This window comes from Phacochoerus africanus, chromosome 9 (assembly GCF_016906955.1).
Source record: "Phacochoerus africanus isolate WHEZ1 chromosome 9, ROS_Pafr_v1, whole genome shotgun sequence".
Classification (NCBI taxonomy): Eukaryota; Metazoa; Chordata; class Mammalia; order Artiodactyla; family Suidae; genus Phacochoerus; species Phacochoerus africanus.
This window is the reverse complement of record NC_062552.1, coordinates 18357517-18379771: the sequence shown is the minus strand read 5'-3', so window position 1 is coordinate 18379771 and position 22255 is coordinate 18357517. Positions and strand designations below refer to the sequence as shown.

At 36.4% G+C, this 22255-nt stretch overlaps 1 long non-coding RNA gene across 3 annotated transcripts in view; it reads right to left on the bottom strand.

Annotated features, from left to right (window-relative positions):
• Positions 1-22255, bottom strand: part of LOC125136270 (uncharacterized) — a 94836-nt gene that overhangs the window by 1464 nt on the left and 71117 nt on the right. For 2 of the 3 annotated variants that reach the window (XR_007137142.1, XR_007137144.1), the window contains exons 2-5: positions 9029-9077; positions 8216-8893; positions 7461-7664; positions 3222-3298 (exon numbers count right to left, since the gene is read on the bottom strand). This is a non-coding gene — a long non-coding RNA (uncharacterized LOC125136270). The remainder of the gene's footprint in view (positions 1-3221; positions 3299-7460; positions 7665-8215; positions 8894-9028; positions 9078-22255) is intronic. The other variant, XR_007137143.1, reaches the window with a different exon arrangement.

Genomic DNA, 22255 nt, shown 5'->3' with positions numbered 1-22255 from the left:
CCTAATACAGTGTTTTGATCATGGAACGCATTCAGTGTAGATTACATGATCAAAACAAACTATGGTAAAAGATTACTAGTGAATTCCCAGTTCTGGTCCCTTTCTCCTTGCTGGGCACACTTAGTGACCCTGCTTTTTGAACCGGATGAAGAGACTGGGTGGGTATTTGTGTTGACTCTTTGAAGAGAGGTCTGTCTTTTAAGTACACAGGAAAATGATGCACTTACTATGTGTTGTGACCAGAATGGATAACTTGGTAGAGACTGGCTAGGGTAAAACCTGGCAGGCCCATATGACTGATTTTAGCCAAATACAGGGACCCAAAAATGATATTTATAATCTTGGTCCAAGGTGATTAATAGCTGGTAGGCCATCTATACAGTTTGTTTACACTGTCATATCCATGCTGGAGGATAGATGTTGGATCAGATCCTGAAATGGAGAAAACCTCTGCCAAATGCATCAGATTATTGTGAACCAGAAATAAACTTTCAGTATGATAAGTGACTCGGGAGATTTAATTGTTATCTAGATTAATATATCATCACTAAATCACACTGTGGTTCAGCCTTCTCAGGCTTGTAAACATGAACTCAGTTCTGAGAATTCAGATGTGTTCCAGTCTATTTCCACATCTTCCAGTTTATTTCCGCATCTTCTCTTTAGAGTGAATGAAGTAAACTAATGTTCTACCTATATTTCCTGTGTGTGTTAGCATTGATCAACCCAAATAAGTTTTATCAGCAATTTTTTAAAAAGTTAGATGAAATTTAAGGTGCTTCAAGCGGTAGGCTTTTATAATGTTTTGGATGTAATCAATTAATTTTCACCAAGATTAGTTCCTGGGATTTAAAGAGTATCTTAAAGATGAATAAATAGAAATTCGATAAATCAATATTTAATTCATAGATTCCTTTGGGAAGACTATTAAATAACACAGGAACAAATGTTTTGAATAAAAAAAAAAACTATACAGTGAAACTGATTCTAAACTGTGGGTCTTAGTCTAAGGAAGGACTCGTTTCTTGTCAGTTCTTTTGTTGATAAACTTATTTACAAATAAACGAAAAATAAATGAGATTGAGTAAATACAATGGTAGCATTAAATAAAACTTTTATCTTTGAGTATAACTAAAAATTAACTGGTATGTATACTTTAATACTGGTATTTATACAATAATATTTATGGAACTAATTATAGCTTATATGCTAGAAATAGAGTTGATAAAATAAGATATTGTGTCCTCAAAGAATTCATGGTTACAATGGAAAGCAGATTAGAAAGACATAGTTACAATATAGGCTAAAAAGGAGTGCTGTGATATAAGTATATTTAGTAAGCTAGAGGACCGTGGCATAGAGTGGGGAAGGGATGTGAGCTAGGTAGAGGAAAGTTTTCATAGCACTGGAGTGATTTTGAGTTTGTAAGGGATATAGAAAAAGATCATTGTACATTAGAGTTTCTTTCCCATTGAAGTAATTAAAACAACCAAAGTAAATATTTTTACATGAACTAGACAATTACCTCAAATAAAGGAAAGGTTGAAATATAAGAGAGACATGCCAAACTGATGTGCAATTTGATAAAAGAATGGAGGAATACAGGAGCATTCTTATAAAATCATTTACTTGAAAATGTGTCAGGAAACACAAGATCATCTTTCACAGGCTATGCATAAAAAAAAAAGACAAATTACATAAGAGAGGATCTCTATTGATTACAGACACATGGTTATTTATCTATAAGCAAATATAAAAGTCATTTCTTTTTTCACAAACTCACTCTCCAAAGGCCTAGAAGTCTGAATAATATTCTATACTTCTTCCTTTAATGAAATTTTTTTTTTTTTTTTGCTATTTCTTGGGCCGCTCCTACGGCATATGGAGGTTTCCAGTCTAGGGGTCTAATCGGAGCTGTAGCTGCCGGCCTACGCCAGAGCCACAGCAACGCAGGGTCCGAGCCGTGTCTGCAACCTACACCACAGCTCACGGCAACGCTGGATCGTTAACCCACTGAGCAAGGGCAGGGACTGAACCCACAACCTCATGGTTCCTAGTCGGATTCGTTAACCACTGCGCCACGACGGGAACTCCAAATGAAAAATTTTAATTTTAACCATGAAAAGCTAGACTGTAAATGGAATATTTTCCTTTTAGCATCTCTCCTGAGGACTCCAGAATGAGAAGAAAAAGAAGAAAAAGGGATTAAAAATGTATTCTAGTAGTAACTGGAAAGGTTAAGGGGAGGAAAGAGAGAAAGGGAATGGTAAAATTTCCCCAGATATTTAAGTACAGATGATGATAAAGCGTTGGTTAAAATTAGGGTGGCTTTGACTTGTTCCTCAGAAGCTAACACGTGTATAAAGAGGGACTTAGATTATACTACAAAGGCTAATTTATTTTGTATGCAAGAAAACTAGAATAATGCATACAAAGCAGACTGTATATGACATTCCTTTGCACTCTCCTGAATGGTATAAATAATCTCAAGGAGAGTTTCACCATTATTAGTCAATGAGGGGATAATGTCAAGAAAGAAAAAGGAGCAGCTTTGTAATGAGAAATGGATATAATTACAGTTATTATTACAGAGAAAATGAGGCAGAACAAGTTTAAAAGAAAGAAAAATATGATCAAGGATCTATATAAAATACATTCTTATCTCAGTGCAAATACTATGAAATATACCTCTGAAAAATTTTAATCACACATTTAGATAGGACTATGTAATTTTTTTAACAACCCTAATCCAGTGCTGACCTCAAAATGCTCAAAAGAGACAGAAATTTATCTCAATCCTCATACACAGGTAGATGTTAATATTTAGTCTCATTTTTCTTATCAATGGAATTGGAATGATAAGCCACTTGTCCATTTAGGACAGTTAATAGTTGTCAAAATAGGGATTCTAATTCTGATGTCCTTCCATGCTACTGGGCTACTTTTCAAACAATTTCCTCTTATTGTAGAATAATTCTTTCCCATTTTCCTAATCCTCTTCCAACCCTTCAGAATGAAGTAAATTCCAATTTTTCAAAGATGTGTTATCAAAAAATGTGTTTATAAGAAAAGGTTAAACTGTTATAAAATCAAGTATGATTGTAGACTCTCAACTCCATTCTGCTTCCTTGATAGAAATTTTTCTGATATCTTCAGTCATTAAATCTGGCCTTGCTTATGGGGGGTTGGGGAGGTACTTAAGCAAGTCACCCAAGACTTACCTTGTATATGGAAGAGTTTAGAAAACATTCTGGTTGAGAGCCAATAGTCTTCTCTAATAGGTACATCCAAAGTGTCACTATTCACAAAACAGAATTGAGAGGAAGTCAAGTGAACAGAGTGAAAGGATATCAGGACCCAAATCTATCAGTGTGACTGCATTGGTCCAGCACCATGCAACCTAACCCTATCAAACGACAATCATCCTGCCACAGAAAAAGTGATCAGGTGACTCCTGATAAGCTGCAAGTGTCTTGCACCTGAGTCAGCCACAGAATATATTTCTTGAAGACATAGTTACTCAGATCTTAATGACATTGAGGACATTGCCAAAACCCACTAATTATCCTGAGAGCATTTAATTTAAGCCCCTTAGACCATATCATCATGTCATAGCATGCATCATATAGTACTATTTTATATTTATAGAGTGCTTTTCCTTGGATTTTTATTATCCATTTGTCACAAGAGTTCTGCAAGACATGTCAGCCATCATCTCTCTACTTTTACAAGGCAGGGAGCAACAGAGACATGGAGGCATTAAATGATTTGCCCCTGGGCTCTGAGTCCTTGCTGGCCTGTTACAGTACAGTGTCACTAAGATGGTGTGGGAGTGGGGGTAATGCTGAACCCTGCTCTGAGGTGCTTGCAGCCAGCTTCTGGATAACATCTGTTCAGGCAAATGAACCCACATTACAAGATGTTCCAACAGGGTCTTGTGAGGCCATTCTTCTGCTTCAAGTCAGTTAGAAAATTAAATGACAAAAAATCTCTGCATTGATGAGATTCAGAACTGATCTCAGACATCTCAGGACAGTTTTTAAGATCTCTTAAGTTTAGTGGAGAAAAACAAGTGGACAAGATTCCTGTGGGTCTGGAAAGCATTAGTGGCAAATCCTGAGTATACAGCTCATCTACACTACTTCCTTTAATGAACATCTAATCCAGAAACACAGCACAGTCCCTCATGTCAGGACTACACATCTGCTATCCCCATCCCAGTGGGGGTTCCAGTTTTTTTGGAGGAGGACTAAAAAATCTCTGCAATATCCATTATGCCTTGAAATCATGCATGAGCATTTGGAGTAAATATAGCCTACTGACTTGGCTGAAGTGAAAACCAATCTGGACTTTTAACTCTCCCTAAAATATTTAAAAACAAATCTAAAAAATATGTCTGCCAATAAGTATACTTCCCTTATTATTATCAATAACTCCTTATTGAGCTTAACTGTAGTAAAGGCACTAAGTATTGTGAGAGGATCAAGAGCTTGAAATAAACAAGGCATCTTTATTATAAGAAAAACCCCAGCAGGAAAAGCATATAAAGGAACACATAGTCTAAAAATATTTAAAAACACAGGGATACTGTGTCTGCATCCATGTGGTCCCTCTTATATCAGTTCTCTAAAACTTTGGCTGTGACAGTCCAGAGGATCCCCCAGGAGTTCTCATGTCCTGGTACTGATGCCTTTGTGGAATCCTCTTCCACATTGAATAAGAGCAATCTAATAAGACCACACTAGTGAAATATTGCAGAAATGATGAAGCATGACCTCAGGCTTAACATAAAAGGCATTGAGGTATCTGCCTTCCAGGAACTCCAGCTGTCTTATAGGGAGGTCCACACTATGAGGGACTGAGGCCTTTTACCGCTAGGAAGCTCAACTCACCACACATGAGAGCGAGCCACTTTGAAGCACATCTTAAGCCCCTATCAGCTCTTTAGATGACCATAGTCCCAGTTGACATCTTACCCCAAATCTCACCTTACCTACAACCCTGACTTGTTCCTGGCTTCCTCCTGATCCACAGAAAATGAACAAGACAACAGAAAAAAGAATGTAAATGCCTGTGTCTTAGAGTAATTTATTATGCAATAATAGCCAACTAGTAACACTTCTCTAATGTTAATAATAAATCAACGTTATCCACACTGTACTTCAGTCAAGAACAAGGCGTAAACTTTGAATTGCTATTCTGAGATGGGTGATAAATTGAGTCTAAATTATCTCATTGCAGGAAATCTTGTCTAAAGCCTCTCATTGTTAGAAAGATTGGAGTTAGGCTATAGTCTACAGCCATACAGAATTCAGTTGTCTCTCTTTAAAAATAGTCCAAACTGTTGGTGTGGTTTTTGTAAAGTATTTGTTACTAATAGTTATGTTGAAGCTTATGAAATTATTTAATGAAAGATAATTTAGTGTGATCTCCAGAGCATAATCTTATTCACATCCATGATGAGTGGGAGAAAAAGGGAGGAGTTATTGCATGTGTTGGAGAAAATGATCAGCATTCCCAGGTGAACCCCTGAGGAATATATCTGCTAGTAAATGTCATAGTCCTGGGTGTCTCCATGGAAAAACGATTTGGAGTTAATCCACTCATAAAAACAGCAGAGCTATACCACTGGGTGAGTGTTTTGTGAGGAGTCTTTGAGAACTTCATAAAGGAGGGCGAGACTTTCATGTGTCTTTACAAGGGACAGGGAGCAGGTTTGATTGCAAAACAACAACAAAGGTTGCCTAGAAGTTTCAGATAATCCATCCAATACTCAGAAGTGGGATAGGGAGGCCAGCAGAGTGTGGGTGAGTTTGTCTTGCTAGAGCTGAGGATGGTCACATGTAAGTGAAATAAAATGAGTGATGCAAAGCCTTGTGGAGCCAAATGGAACTGAAAAGATTAAGCTGGAGGAGAGGGAAAGTAGAAACAGATGTGTGTCCACATCATCTGATTTAATATAAGGAGAGAAGGACACCAAAGGCATGAGTTTAGGAGAAGGGAGATCAGGGCTCAAAAAGCCATTGGCCTCTGACTGTCTAGAAAAGAACAAATGTATGCAGGAATCAAGCCATGATTACCTGGAAGGAGTAAGACAAAGACATAGATGATCCCCCTTCCTACACACAAAAAAGCCTATTCCCCGTCGTGGCGCAGTGGCTAACGAATCCGACTAGGAACCATGAGGTTACGGGTTCGGTCTCTGGCCTCGCTCAGCGGGTTGAAGATCCGGCATTGCCGTGAGCTTGGGTGTGGGTTGCAGAAGCGGCTCGGATGGATCCTGTGCTGCTGTGGCTCTGGTGTATGCTGGTAGCTACAGCTCCAATTCGACCCCTAGCCTGGGAACCTCCATATGCTGCAGGAGTGGCCCTAGAAAAGGCAAAAAGACAACAACAACAAAAAAGCTCCTATTCTTCCTGATTCTGACCCTGGTACATTCACTTCTTTCATCATTTTCTCTTTCAGCAGTATATTCATTCAATTAATAAGGATTAATAGGGAGTTATCTATTGTAGCCACAATCTCTTTCATTGCTGTCTGCCATATCTCCTAACTCTTCTGATCCCTTGGTGCTCACTCAATGTTTGACTTAGAATTTCAATCTGTGTCCTTTTTCATTTCCACTCCAGATAAAAATGTGATCTTGGCCCAACATATCTTCTTCAACTACAATTCTGAATAATTAATCTTTTCAGAAAATAAGCCTTGAGTACCCACTATGATTCAGACATGGTTCTAGATGCTGAGAATCCAGAAATAAGCAACTAAAGTCCTTGTCCTCATGGATTTTATTTCTAGTAGTGGAATACAGGAAATAAAGAATGGGTCAAGAGACCAGGTGTGCTGTAAGGAAGTGCATCATGATCCCAAATATCTTTCTCATGTTTTTCTCTCTCTCTCGAGCTCAAACTCTCCCTCTCCAACTCTACTAAACATTCCCCTGAGTACTTAAACTCAACATAACCCTAAATGAATGCAGCATCAACTTGCCTCTACTTGCCATCCCCTCGGAAGTAATCTCTTTTTAGTTCTCTTTTGCAGTGAATTAAGCCATCATCCATCCAGTTGCTTGAATTTTCGGTATTGGCAGTGGTATTTTCTGAAACGTTAATAGTCACGTCTTTCCTTGTGTAAATTCTCTTAGAAGCTCATCATACAAAATTTATAATCTTTAGGATGCCAGAGAAAATCTCCCACAGTCTGCTGCCAGCTCTTGTCCCTTATGCATACCTTCTAGCCTACCCTTTCTTGCCCTCATCCCTTTGCTCAAATTCCTTTTTTAAATCACAGCCTCTCCCATCAATCTCTTCTCCACCTACTTAAAGCTGGTTTAGGCATTTCTCAAGTTTTTATTGACCTGTAACAACCTCTTGGAAATATTTACCACGCTCACCTTCCCACTTGAGATTGGTGCCCCCAGTTGCTCTTTATATTCCCTTAAGACTCATAGACTTACTTACCTTGTCACTGACCAGAAGCACATTAGGGTTGAACCTTCAACAACCACGAGGGATGGAGGGAGGAAGGGTTAGAGGTGTCAACTCTCCACACAGTCAAAAATTCAATCAACTTATAGTTGGGCTTCTGTCTTTGGGTTCTGCTATATCCAGGGTTTGGCATCCATGGATTCAACCAATGCAGATCATGTACTACTATAGTATTTACTATGCAAAAAAAAAATATGCATGTAAGTGGACCCAGGAGGCTCAAGAATCAACTTTTTATGGTAAATCATTACATTCCTTGTTTTTTTTTTTCCCACATGTAGCTGTGACTTTCTTACTGACAAAGGTTGTTTTCTTCACCATTTTCCCCAAGTTTAACACAGTACCACAGTACCACCCACAGAGGAAGTTTAATAAAGAGTTTGCAATAATGAATGAGTTCAGTGTGCTATTTAGTCACAAACTTGACATGCCAATCACTGAGCTGTACCTATCTTATGCTTGCTTATATCCCCACCTACACATCATCCTATTGGACTAATTTCATCTATTGTTATTCACACATAGTCATGTTCTCTTCCAAGGTTTTAAACTTGGTAATGTGGTAACCTAGGGAGGTATCTTTTCCAATGCAGTTGCTGGGTAAGGTGTTTGCTTATTCTTCAGTTTTATTTAAGAGCAGAGCTATGTCAATTCCATGCACAGCCATCTAATTTTTAATCCCAAAGAAGCTTATTAAAATATTGTAAATCATTCTTTAGCAACCATACCTGTCCTTCATATGCTGTGGTGTGAGCTTCCCTCATCTTGTTTGCCCAAATGAAAACAGAGAACTGTTCACATTTTTTTCTCTGAGACCATCTGTCATCTCCTTCAACCTAATTTATACTCTTTGTATTTATGGGATAAAGAGGAGGAGAGAGGTAAATTATATACATTTTATTGAAGAGAACGTCTTTAAAGTCTTCACTATTTATGCCATGCTCCAGCATGTTTTGCATGTCCAGACACATCTGGAGCATTTTCTTGTGACTGCGATGTGACTCTTCTCATTAGCAGTTAAGCTGGACCTGGTCCATCAGAAGCTCTACTCACAGGCAATGGTCACAAGGTCTGGTAGATACATAGGGACCTGGGCCCTGTCAGCTGTGGCTGAAAAGTGGATCTTGAACTGACTTTATATGACAGGGCATGAGAAGGAGGGAAATTGTGGCACTTGGCAAGCCTGAGTTTTGTTGAGAATTTTTTTTTTCCTGCAGTGAGACAAAGAAAGCAGTGTTCTTTAGGGATCTCATGAATACTCACTCAAAGGCATACTGCTGTGCAGCTATTTTGTAAATGCAGACAAACGGGGACTGATTATGTTCCAAGGTAGCTGGAGGCTGCCTGGACTCCTGACCAGCCTGCTCCAACTTGGGAAGAATGATTAACCTACCATATGCCACAGCCTGGGAAAAAAAAAATGGTAGAGGAGGTGGCAATGAACCAAGTCATAAGAAGGTAAAATAAGCCAAATAATAATTCAAAAACTCACTACCACTTATTCATTATTTATTCATTCATCAAATTTTTTGAGTACTTACTTTACACTGAGGAATGTTCCAGGTGTGAAGGATGAATTAGTAAACAAAGCTGACAAGAAAAAAAAGAAAAAAAAAACTAATTTAATGATTTAACATTCAAGTGGGGAAATATAGATTATAAATATAATCAATTACATATGTTGGAGAGTTCAGGTATTATAGAAACAAATAGAATAGGATAAAGGGAATCAAGATGAGTATGGGCGAGTCTGTCCTTTTTATTTTATTTTATTTTATTATTTTATTTTATTTGGGCTGTAGGTACGGCATATAGAAGTTCCAAGGCTAGGGGTCAAATCAGAGCTATGGCTGCTGGCCTATGCCACACCACAGCCACAGCCACACCAGATCAGAACCACCTATAGAACCCCCACAGCTCTCAGCACACCAGATCCTTAACCCACTGAGCAAGCCCAGGGATCGAACCTGAATCCTCATGGACACTAGTTGGGTTTGTTCTGCTGAGCCACAATAGGAACCCCAAGTCTGCCCTTTTAAATGAAGCTGCATTGAAAAGGTGACAACTGAGCCAAGAGTTGAAGAAAGAGAGGAAATGGACTATGTGGCCATTTGGAGGAAGATTATCCCATGGAGGGGAATAGATAATGCAAGGTCCCTGAGGCAGAAGCATGGCTATAATGTTTGTGAAGAATCAAGAACACAGGATGTCTGGAGTAGTTTGAGCTGGAAAAGTATTGCAGGAAATCAAGATAAAAGAAATAGTAGACCAAGAATGAGGACAGATTGCGTAGGATCTTGTGGGCCATTTTAAGGACTTTAGCTTTCAGTCTTAAAGTAATGGGGGGCTATTGAGGAATCTTGAGTGCCATGAGATGAGATGACTTAGGTTTCTACAGCAGTTATTTGCTTGTCATATTAATAGTCTGTAGAAAGATTGTATTATATCATAGTCACTAAAGCACTGAAAAAAAATTCTCTCATTGAATTCTTTTAGCAGAATTGAATTTACTTTATAGATGATGAAAGTGAACTACAGAGAAGTGTAGTCGTTGAATAAGGCCACACAGTGAGCAAATAATGAATCTAAGATTTAAACCATGAAGGAAGCAATAATGTGTATTACCCAAGCCTATACCAATATTAATTCTGGTTTAATTGCACAATGCTTGTGGTTACTAATGTGTGCCAGGAAACAGTCCAGGGCCTTTTGGACATTACTACTTGGACTGATTTTCAGACCATATATGGCTAATGTGATTGAAAGCTTAGACCAAAATCATTGGCCCCTTTAATAATTAATCAACTGGTTTTCCTATTTAAAGAAGAAAGATTTCCTTGTCTATCTTCACTGATACATCTCTAGATTGCTTTGCACCTTTCATGAGGACTCCTGGGTCACTGAAGAAGTACAGCCCTTGTTGGGTTACTGACATTTGCTGAGTATATATATCTGACCAATTTCTTGATAATAACCCATCCTTCTTCTAAAACATCCATATTTTTCCAAAACAAAAATTAGAAAAAATGATCAAATGGAATAGAAGCAAATACCACAGTGATGGCCAGTGGTCTTCAGTGAGCATTTCACACAGAACTAAATTCTTGTTCTTTCCTGGATCATTTTTAACATATGACATCTCTGCCTTTAGTAAAGAAACACATAGAAAGGCTCGTAGCAGTAAAATCAATAAAATTTTAAAATATACAACAATAACTGGAATTTTAAAAGTTTGGTACCTATGCTCAAACCAAATAGTTGAAAAGAAATAAGAAATTATGAGAGGTTTCCACTTATCAATGCAAAATACCCTCATTTTGGGGATAGAAAAAAAAGCAAACATAGTAAAATCTCTTCTTGATTATAAATACTACAATTACTTTGGGAAGTACTTCAGAAGATAGTAAACTTGCCAAATTATCTGATTATCTGATGGTAGACATGAATTTCAAATTGTTTAAATACCAGACTTCCTGAATAAATTATAGGTGGTTGCATATGACTTCCTTGTGTTAGATTTGCCAGTGATACTGTCTTGAAATTTACCCAGAAGCAAATGACTCAAAATAGAGACTCATTCTCCTCAGGTAAAAGTCAAATTTCAAGGATTTTCATAAAGTTCAAATTAACTGAATTTCAGAAATGTTAAAGCTTTGCTTGAGGGAAGAAAATCCAAAGGTTTTTAAAAACCATATTAGCCTCACAATCTATATCCATACACTTATCACTAGAAATGCTTTGCTTATGTGATGTGAAGCATTAAAAATATAGCAGCATCCAGATATTTCACTTCACATGGAGGAAAACATCTGGATAATTGATTTATTGAGAAAATGAATCCAAATATCTGGGTAAAAGAATAGTTCTTGTACTTTGGTTAGAAAAGTGGCATTGAAGTCTTGAGGGAGAAGTTCTTCATGGGAAGAAATCTCATTAAACTTTCAGTGTGACCTATTTTAAGCTTGACTGGAAAACTCATAATTGCTCCATTTGAAAGCAGGAGGTAGAGCAAGTCAACATCCTTTATAGCCAAGTCAATATAAAAAAATGCCTGTTTATGGATAGGTGCCATAACAGTCCATAGGAAAATTTATAGTTTTCAATTTATAACATCTGGATGGAAAAGCATTCGTATGTGAGATTGGTTAAATAGGTCTCATTACTTTATAGTCACACTCTTCCTGTGTTTGTGTGTATATACATTCCACTAAATTATTTTTCCAAAATCATTTTATAAGTTTCAAAAATCTATATTTTGCCCTGATTCTGTCCATTTTCAGAAAAAAAATATTCTGTTTTATTTGTATTCCTTTCTGGAGATGGCTCTCAGCAATTTATCCACCCTAATTTATTGTTTACATTTCATGCAGTTTCTCATTGAGTCAAAGCTACATGCAATTGTTTTTAGGTATGCTTCTATATTGACATGTGATCCATCCTTCAAAGCCATTGTACAAAGACCAGTGCTATTGGATTCCTGAGTGCTGATGGTATTTTGTCAGCACAGAGACACTAATTAATTATTTAAATTAATTGAAATTATGGCAAACATCTCTTTGTTTGATGTAATCCCGTCAAATTCCAGTAGGAAGCTTTAATGAGTGAGTGGCTTGGCTTTCAAGGATTGGGGCGACTAATTTGTCTCATTATTCAGAATTAGGTTTTAACCCTATAGAAATAAAATTCATTTATTTGTTTCACTACACACACTTCCAGTACACATATATAAGAGAATTGATTATATTTTTTTAAAAAAGCACGTATGTGTTTTTATTCTGTGTATCTATGTGTATATGTATCTATCTGTTTTGTCTAATCATCTATATATCACTAACTTATCTTTGTGTATATTGGGACTTATAATATGATCTAGATCTGGATATGCATATTGTATATATGATATATATGATATGATCTAGACCTAGATCAGATGTATATAAAAGTGTCCTTCAGAGGGAAAGACATGTTTAAACACACATCATCGTATTGCCATGGATTACTTCTAAATAGATTAAGCATTTGCCAACAACTTTTCTTCCTCTGCAGGTTTTGATCCATGAATCACAATTTCCTCAAAGGCATGGAGGTGGAAAAATAAATTATTATACTATTTCCATTTTACTAGCTACATCTAGAAGCTCTAGTAAAAAGTATGGTAGAAAATGAAACATGGATTCTCCATTACTAATTGGTTTGAGTTTTTACAATTAGTTTTCAAACTTTTGTTCTTTTTACTGCACCATGTGTTTAAATAAGCTTACAAAACAAGGATCATTGGCAACAAGTTAGCTTTTTAAACATGTACCCTCTAATCATCTATAGTGTTAAATTATAAGAATTCAACTTAACATTATGTCCTTTCAACACTGATTGGAAACCATCTGGTTTCCTTCACTGTTCTGAAAACAAGTGCATTTATTAAGTGTAGAAGCTTCTGATAACCCAGAAATCTGTCTGTAAACATGTGTACATGTGTCAGGGGATATGGGATGGACATGAGGGATATAAAGTGTAGACACTAAATAGCCCAGAACGCATTAAAACAGCAATAACAGAAAACATACTATGCCACAATCAAATTAAGTTTTGATGGGTGTAAGCATGTAACTGATGACTTTATCATAGAACAGCAGAAAATCAGTTGTCCTGAGAAGAATGGCAATCTGAGTGGCTTTCCTGGGACACACAGAGCCACATGAAACAGTGATCCATTGGGTCATCATTCTATTTGCATATAACCAGAATTACACTTATGAGTAAGAACAGATTTCCCAATCTATGCATGTAAATGTACGTTCCTCTGGTAGACAACAAACAATAGCTTCTGTTATAACACTTTCTAGTTTTCAGGAACACTTCTAATCATTTAACTGTAAGGAAAGGTGAGTCTAAATATATAAATGATATGAAGAAACTGTGGGGAATTTTCCTACTTTTTAATGTAGGTTGTATATACGTACCCTTTTTGGAAGATACTAATGTATTTTCCATGAGTAACAACATTGCTCTCATTCCATTTTCAGAAGAAAAATAGAAAAATTAGTTAGGAAGTAATGTTCTTGCCTACATGGAGATAAATTACTGAAAACTGGGCAGATTATGGAGGTAAAGAAAAAAAAAAAGGTAGAAGATTCTAGAGTTTCCATTGTGGCTCAGTGGTAACAAACCCAACCAATTTCTGTGAGGATTCGGGTCTGAGTCCCTGGCTCCACTCAGTGGGTTGAAGAACTGTTGTTGCCGTGAACTGGGGTGTAGGTTGTAGACTTGGCTTGGATCTTGCACTGTTGTAGCTGTGGTGTAGACCGGCAGCTGCAGCTCTGGTCTGACCCCTAGGATGGGAACTTCCAAACGCCACAGGTGTGACCCTAAAAAGACAACAAAAACAACAAAAAAAGTAGAAGACTTTGACCAGTCTTCCCACACTTAGAAAACATCCTAAAGAAGAATAAATACATCGTGAAGGGATTCAGAATGCAGACTCTGCAAGTCGCCTTCACTGTGACTTTCTAGACATTTCTCTTTCATGTCCCCCCCATTGCAAAATGATGCTGAGAAAAGAGAAGAGAAGGAGAGCACAGAAAGCAGAGTTTAGTGGGACAGAGCCTCTTGGTGTATAAGTGTCAACAGCTTCTTCATCCTGGCCAGCTTTGCAGTAGCCCAGCTGCACTTTCCTAGCGCATCTGTAGCAGAACTGCTTTTCTCCAGCACAGTTCCTCCTTTTTTATTGACACAGGAAGGCTTAAGTCAGGAGCACCTCTGGCCAAAGGACCTAGGAATTCATTTCAACCAGTCACATTTTGCATTTTTTGACATCACACTTATGAGCCAAGAAAATTCATTGCTTAATTGACTTTGGCATTCCTGAATGCAGGCACAGATTTGACAACAAACCAATTTAGCAACACCATTTTAAAACACTTTATATTGTGAAAAGTATATAAAAATGTGTGGTAGGAAGAGTAACAGCCCCTCCAAACATGTTCACCTCTTATCCATGGAGTCTGTGCATATGATGGCAACAAGACTTTGCGTGTGTGCTTAAGTTAAGAATCTTGACATGGGGACATTATCATAGAATATCTGCATATCCACAGTATAATCACTGGAATCCTTAAAAGTGGAGAACCTTTCCTGGCTGTGGTCAGAAGGGCATGTAACTATGGAATAATGGTCAAAGAGATGTTATGTTTTAGGCCTTAGGAATGTGGAGGACCCTTCTGGGTGGCAAGGAAAATATATTCTCCCCTAAAGCTTCCAGGAAAAGGCATAGCCCTGCTGACATCTTGATTTTCACCCAGCAAGACTCAAATCAGAATTCTACCCTAATGGAGTTCCTATCGTGGCACAGTGGTTACCAAATCCAACTAGGAACCATAATGTTGAGGGTTCGATCCCTGGCCTCACTCAGTGGGTTAAGAATCCGGCATTGCCATGAGCTGTGGTGTAGGTTGCAGATGCATCTCAGATCCTGTGTTGTTGTGGCTCTGGTGTAGGCTGGCAGCTACAGCTCTGATTAGACCCCTAGCCTGGGAACCTCCATATGCTGTGGGTGCGGCCCCAGAAGGACAAAAAGACAAAAAAAAAAAAAAGAATTCTAACAGATAGAACTGTAAGATAATACATCTGAGTTGTTTTAAGCAAAGTATGTTTTTTTTTTACATCACCAATAGAAAAGTAATAGTCTATTAAAACTACTTTCATGTTATCAATGATAATTTCCAATGCCCTTCCACCAAATTTTCTTTCATATATCTCCCTCCTGCACTTCTTGGGGATGAAAAAATATCTACATCTACTCATGTAACTTTCAGTCACAAATTGTCTCTTAAAATTAGCCAGTGGATTTTTTTAAGAGTATATCAGCTCCTGTTTTAAAGTTATACATATACTCTATCTCACCCCATTCCTTTTTAATATTTTAATCAGCACCAGGATGGGGAAGAATAGATGCTTTAAGAACTACGTTCACATACTAACACTCACTTAAAAAGATACATACATTTCAAGTGCACACAGACTGTTCTCTAAAATAAGCCATATACTTGGTCATAAGAAAGTGTCAGTCTGTTTAAAAAGATGGTAGTCACACCAACACACACACAAAATATGCTTTCTGATTACAATGGAATTAAATTAGAAATCAATAACAGAAAATCATTTGATATTCAGTAATCAACTAATTCATTGTATATAACACATGGATTAAATTAGAAATCACAAGGTAGTTAAGAAAAAAATTGAACCAAATAAGGTTTTTTAAAACATATATCAACATTTATAGGATAAAGTTAGTGCAGGTTTTTGAGAAATTTACATTATCATTTCCTTAGAATAGAAAATAATGATCTGAAACTAAGAGACTACCTTAAGAAGGCAGAAATAATGAACAAATTTTGCTCAAAGCAAGCAGAATGGAGAAAATAAGATAAAATGAGAATTAATCAAATAGAAAATTTCTGCTTTCTAGGCTAAATAGAGTAAGTCAGTGAAAGCAAAAACAATTTTTGAAAAGATCAGTGTAACTGATAAACTTCTGGCCTGACATACCAAGAGCAAAAGAGATTCAAAATTACTAATATTCCAAATGAAATGAAAGACATCATTATGGATTCCACAGACATTGAAAGGATAATAAAGGAATATTATGAGCAACTCTAAGGCAATAAATACAGTAATTTAGATAAAATGGACAAATTCTATAAAAGAAAAAGAAACTAACAGATTCCATCCAAGAAGAAATAAATAATCTGAATATTCCTACAGTTACTAAAGGAATCTAATTCACAATCTAAACAAACCAATGCCTCCTACAGAGAACATGTAGGAGCAGTTGGCTTCACTGGTAATTCCTAAGAAAAAGTTAAGGAAGAAACAACACTACTTGTAAACAAACTCAAGAAAGAAAGAGAGAGGGAGGGAAGGAGGAAGAAACCACTTCTCAAATTATATAATGACCTAGAATTACTCTGATAAAATCAAAGATGTTACAATACAACACTCTCTCAAGAATACAGAAAAAAATTTTAAGAAAATGCAATTAAATTGAATGCAAAAACTATAATAAAATAACAATAAAGAATGATCAGATGCAGTTTATCTGAAGACAACAAAGTTTGTTTAATCTTTGAAAATCAACCAAGATAGTTCATCAGTAAAATGCTGTTATTTCAATAAATATGAAAAATGTCTTGACAAAATTAAATATTTATAACAAAATTCAATATCTATATTAGGAATAGGGAACTCTCTCAATTTTATAAGGGGTATCTATGAAAAATCTACAGCTAATCCCATTCCTAAAGGTGATAAATTCTATTTTTTCCACCACCTAATAAGGCAGAGGTATCCACTCTTACTACTTTTTAACTTTGTACTGGGCCTCTAGCCAAGGCAATAAGGAAAGAAGATGAAATAAAAGATATACAGTTTCCGAAGAAGAAATAAAGCCCTATTTATTTTCGAAGAACGTCATCATCTACTAAATAAAATCTACTAGAACAAATAAGTATGTTTAGCTATGTCTCAGGATATAAGCTTTCTCTATAAACATAAACTGTAATTCTAGATATAAGCAATGAAAAATTGGAAATTAAAAGCAACATTTATAACAGCACCAAAACATGAAAATTATAGGATAGCTTTAAAAAATGTGCAGTATATGTATCTCACAATTTAAAAGTATTGCTGAGAGAAATTAAGACACAAACCATAAAGGACATAGTCTGACTTTACAGATTGGAACTCTCTATGTTGCTAAAATGACAATACTCCCCATGGTGATATGTACATCCAAAAAATTACCAGTCGACATTGACATAATTTTTATATAATTGACAATTTTCTTCTTAAAATTACTTGATAGTATAAAGAACATAGAAGAGCCAAAATGAGTTTTAATGAGATGAACAAAAATGGATGACTCAAACTCCTTTGTTTCAGGAATTATGATAAAGCTACTATAATCAAGACCATATGATATTGACATAAGAATAAACATATAGATCAATGGAACCAAACAGTGAAAAAATTGACTCAAACATATATGGTATTTAAAAAAAAAACATATATGGTATTTGTTTTTTGATAATATTGCTCAACTAATTCAATAGGAAAAGAATAGCTTTTCAACAAATGGTGTTGGAACATTTTAATATTCATAAGTATGTTATATTAAAAAAATATGTCAAATGGATCATAAGACTAAACATTAAATTCAAAATTATAAAATTTTGCATTTGGTTAAAGAAAAATTTCTTTTGTAGTACAAACCAAAAGAGAGAAAATTTGATTTTGGGTATAGTTTAGGGAGTTTCATTATTTCCATATTTCCAGCACTGAAGAAAAGATAAATATCAAAATTTAGATTTTAAAGAATACCTCATTTTAAAATGATCACTCTGGAACACTCATTTGGTATTTAAACATCCATCAATCTCCTGGGGTTTATTTATACTTTTATCTACATTATAATTTCATTCTCAACTAGATATAAACTCCTTGAGAATCATCTTTTATACATCTTACTGATAAGATTAGGTAAAGGGAATGTATAAGTAGGCTACCTGGCTTTATCCATTTTTTTTTTAATTCCAGGATATCTCTCCAAAGAGAGTAGATCACACTGAAAAGATAGAAAGATAGAGATGAAGTTCTTATCAATAGATAGGAGATGTGGGGAAAAACAAGAGGCACAGTGTTTTCCCTGCTTTTTCTATCTTTTTTTCTTTTGGGGAGGAGGTAGGGAACAGTGACGTTATGGCACAGTGCTTGGGCTCTGTCTGAACTATCTGCTTCCTTTTGCATATTGATCTTTGTTATTTGCTGTCTTCTTATTTTTGTCATAATACTTACGCAAAGGAATTTTATCAGAGATCTTTGGACTAATGAAATGTCTTTGCATTAGCAATTAATTATTAAATTGCATTTTATAATGACAATGGAAAGAATACCTGATTATTAAAATGAACTAGTATTTATTGACCTTCAACTCTCTGCAAAGCCCTTTATAAGCTTTATCTTGCTAGTTTTCAAAAATCTCATAATATCCTGATAACTTAAGTATTATATCAATTTTAAAGATGAGGAAATTGAGCCTCAGTGATATTAAGGGAACTTGACCAAACTCAAAAAGAAAATAGGTAGCAGAAATCCTGTGAAATCAGATTGTTATGATCATTATACAACTACAGATGTGATAAATTCATTTGAGTAATAAAAAATAAAGTAATTGAGGGAAAATTAATTAATTAATTAAAAAAACAAAGAAAATAGGTAGCAGAAATTTTATTTAAACTAATATCTGTCTACTTCAGAGCCTGTGCTTCTTTTGCCACTCCACCAAACATCTGAGAAGGTCAAGGACTTGAACTCTTTTCTCTGGTTCTGCCATTGAACGGAGGCAAAGGTAGTGTACTAGTCATCTATTACCTCTTAGCAGCTTAAATTACCCCTTAGCAGTTTAAAATAGAAGTAAATATTGACTATCTCACATAGTTTTGTGGACTAGAAATTAGGGAGCTGCTGTGTTAAAAAAATCCATGGGGTATTAATTTATGGAGGTCACTGAGTGACAACACAGAGAGGTTAATTGAAAGAAGAATTTATTAGATTTCCCAAGAGAAGTGGGGTATATCATTTCATGCAGGGCCACATGGAGAAGCTCCAGAGTCAGTCAGGAGGCAGATTAGGACAAGGAGAAAGTATAGCACAAGAGCCTTTATTGTGTTTTGAGAAAGGCAAGGCAAGGAAGGGGATACAGTTTAGGACTGACTAGTAGAATAATGCCAGTGGGTGCTGGACTGTAGAGGTAATCTCTAGTTGTCTAGTACCTAGCCTTGGATAGATTTAGGGCGGGGGGAATGTTGGCTTAGTGTTTGAGAATTCCACAAGGAGGTGGTTCAGGGGAAGATGTTTAGAGGAATGGACTCAGAATTGCTTGATTTGCATATGAAATGTGTCAGTTTGCAGGCATGCTGTTTAATATCTCTAGGAATTAGCTAGTCTCTCCCCAGCCAACTAGGGCCCTCAAGATAGCAAAACATCATAAAATATAAAAAGCATGACAAATTTAGTATCCTGGCCTGGGTGGTTCTAGTTTAAGGCCTCTCATGAGGTTCCAGTTAAGGTGTCAGACAGGGTCGCAATCTTCTAAGAACTTGACTGGGGTTGAAGGATGCACTTCCAAGATGATTCACTCACATGGCACAGTTATTGGCAGGAGACCTCAGTTTCCTTCTGTATTAGTTTTGTATTGCTGTGTAACAAATTACTACAAACTCAATGGCTTAAATCAACGCAAATTAATTATCTCATAGTTTCCTTGGGTTGGGATACAGGGTACAGGTTAGGTTGGGTCTTCTGCTCAAGTTATCTTCTGAGGCTGAAAATCAAGATGTTGGTTGGGCTGTGTTCTCATCTAGAGCTCAGGGTTCATCTCCAAGAATTTCCAGGTTGTTGGCTAAATCCAACTCCTAAGACTATAGGAATGAGGTTCCTGTCATCTTGCTGGAAGTAGGTCAGCCATCTCTCTGGGCTCCTGGAGGCTGTCCTCAGGTCCTAGTCATATGGCCCTCTCACAACATGGAAACTTGCTTTCTCAAAGTCATCAGAAGCATCTCTCTTCTGTCTGCTCTGACAGTCTTAAATAACATATGTAGCCATGGATGTAACTATCCTTTCACCTTTTCTGTATAGCCTTTGGTCATGAGCATAATATCCAAACATATTTGTATGTCCTGCTCACAGTCACGTGGAGAGGATCACCCAGAATAAGTACACCAGGGGGTAGGAAGCTTGGGGGCCATCTTGGAATTCTGCTAATCACATTCCATTGACTTTTCACTGACACAGACTAAGTGGTTGGCTTCTCCTAAAGCAAGCAATCTAGAACAGCAATCATAGAGGAAGTTTCACTGCCATTTATGTTTTTTTCTGGTCTCAAAATTCCTGTATTGTTACTTCAGGCACACTCAATTCTTTCAGAAGTAAGTCACTAAGTTCATCTTACTCTCAATAACAGAACAATTAGAATCCATCTTTTGAGGGGAGCGCACAAAAAATAAATTATGGATGTATTTTAAAATCACCACAGATGGCACTTAACATTTTTAGCTCTTTGTCTCATCATCTACAAAATAAAGGGTTTAAACCAGTTGGCTACTAAGATTCTTGAAGTATATGTGTCTGCATGTTTATAGATTTGTGTTTAAAGCAGCTTCATTCTTGTGCTTCCAGAAAAAATATTCATTGGGAAGGGAGTGACTCTTTCTAAGGAAAAATATATGTATTTTGAAATAAATTGTCTTGAGTTTATAGTAATGCTCTTTTCTTCAAAGTGAAGAATTTTTCTGATTTCTGTAATTGAATTAACAGTAATAACACATATTACTGGTTTAAAAGTGTACATGTGGAGTAGGGGTATTTTCACAACATACTTTGTGCTACATTTCAAACTGTCAAGTTATTGTTTCTGCATTCTTTATGGAAAGTATTTTTATAAATAATTGTTTCTTTTGAAATAATTGGCAGTGTGAATTTTGTCTGTCTTTGTGAAAGTAAGTTGGAAAAGGGGAGCAAAAATCCTTTTTAGTCATCCTGACTGCCCTGACATTCAGAGAAATGTAATAATCCATGTCCAGTTTTCCCATCAAGAAATTTCTGCGGTTTATGGCATGTATTTCAGACCCATTACCTCATGGATTTAGTAGATCATGGATTACCCAGCACATATTTCAGGAACATTACCTCATGAAGAAAACATCTTTATTATATGACACCCATGTTTCTGAAACATAATCTTGCTTCGAAGTGGTTACATGAGGCTGCCTAGGAATATACATTAATAAAAAGCCTTAATCATTAAGACACCTGATCTTAGACAAAATAGTTTCTTGTAGAGGATGAAATGACCTAACACTATTCCTCTCTGACATTTTGTGAAATTAAATTGTGCTGTGAGATTCAGGAGTATATTTGCCAGAGGAAAATGTTCCATTAGAGAAAGTAGTAGCCACTTTTCTTTTCCTCCTTTGCAGAGTTTCTAAAGCAGCAGCAATCCAAAATTAACCTCAGAGATTATGGTCTTCTCAAGACAGTATTACTTGATTTTAGCATTGTTTATTAAATGTTTAAATTATCAAAGATTTCCAGACTCTTACAGGCTAACCAAAATTAAAGGGTGGAAAGCCAGGCACTTTCTAAGGGTGCCACTATCCCACGGATATTAAAAGTCCTGGTGGCACAGAAATAGTACAAGAAACACAAAGAACTCAAGAAGGTTGAATGAAATATTTTAAAAAATTTCATTCAAGGTAGAAATAGAAGAGTTATAATCATATAATGATGTCTAATTTTTAAAGAACTCACTATTTGTAAAGTATAATAAACACTTTGTCTACATGATCATAATCCTCATTATCCTATGAAAACAACACTGTTGTTATGTGAACTGGTGTGGGGAAAAAGTTAAGTCTAGAGAAATCAAGTCATTTGCCCAAGGTTCCCTGGTAAGGAAGTGGCAGAATTAAGGTAGCCATCAGAGAGAAAGCTGACTCCAAAGCGTCTGCTTTTAAACATGGTATAAATTCTGATGACTTCTACTGGACAATTCATGTCATGGTCAAGATTAAACATGGGAGTTCCTGTCATGGTGCAGTGGTTAACAAATCCGACTAGGAACCATGAGGTTGCGGGTTGGTTCCTTCCCTTGCTCAGTGGGTTGACAATCCGGCGTTGCCGTGAGCTGTGGTGTAGGTTGCAGATGCGGCTCG